We start from the raw sequence: 238 nt of genomic DNA, 5'->3' as shown, positions 1-238 counted from the left end.
CCCTTGTCATACAATTATTTGTAACCCACTGATGCTGGGAGGGTAAGTACAATGTCCAACCCACTTTGATTTTAGCTTATTAATTTATATTATATCTATATTTAAACTAAATATAGATGGTTCCAGAAGTGACCATGGAGTCCCTTATACTCCCAATCTCACATGCATTTCAGAACAATGTATTTTTAGTTGCTATTAGTATTGTCATTAATATCTTAAAAATCATTATGACAATAAC

Source organism: Penaeus monodon, chromosome 32 (assembly GCF_015228065.2).
Source record: "Penaeus monodon isolate SGIC_2016 chromosome 32, NSTDA_Pmon_1, whole genome shotgun sequence".
NCBI lineage: Eukaryota > Metazoa > Arthropoda > Malacostraca > Decapoda > Penaeidae > Penaeus > Penaeus monodon.
Note: the sequence above shows the minus strand (reverse complement) of the source record.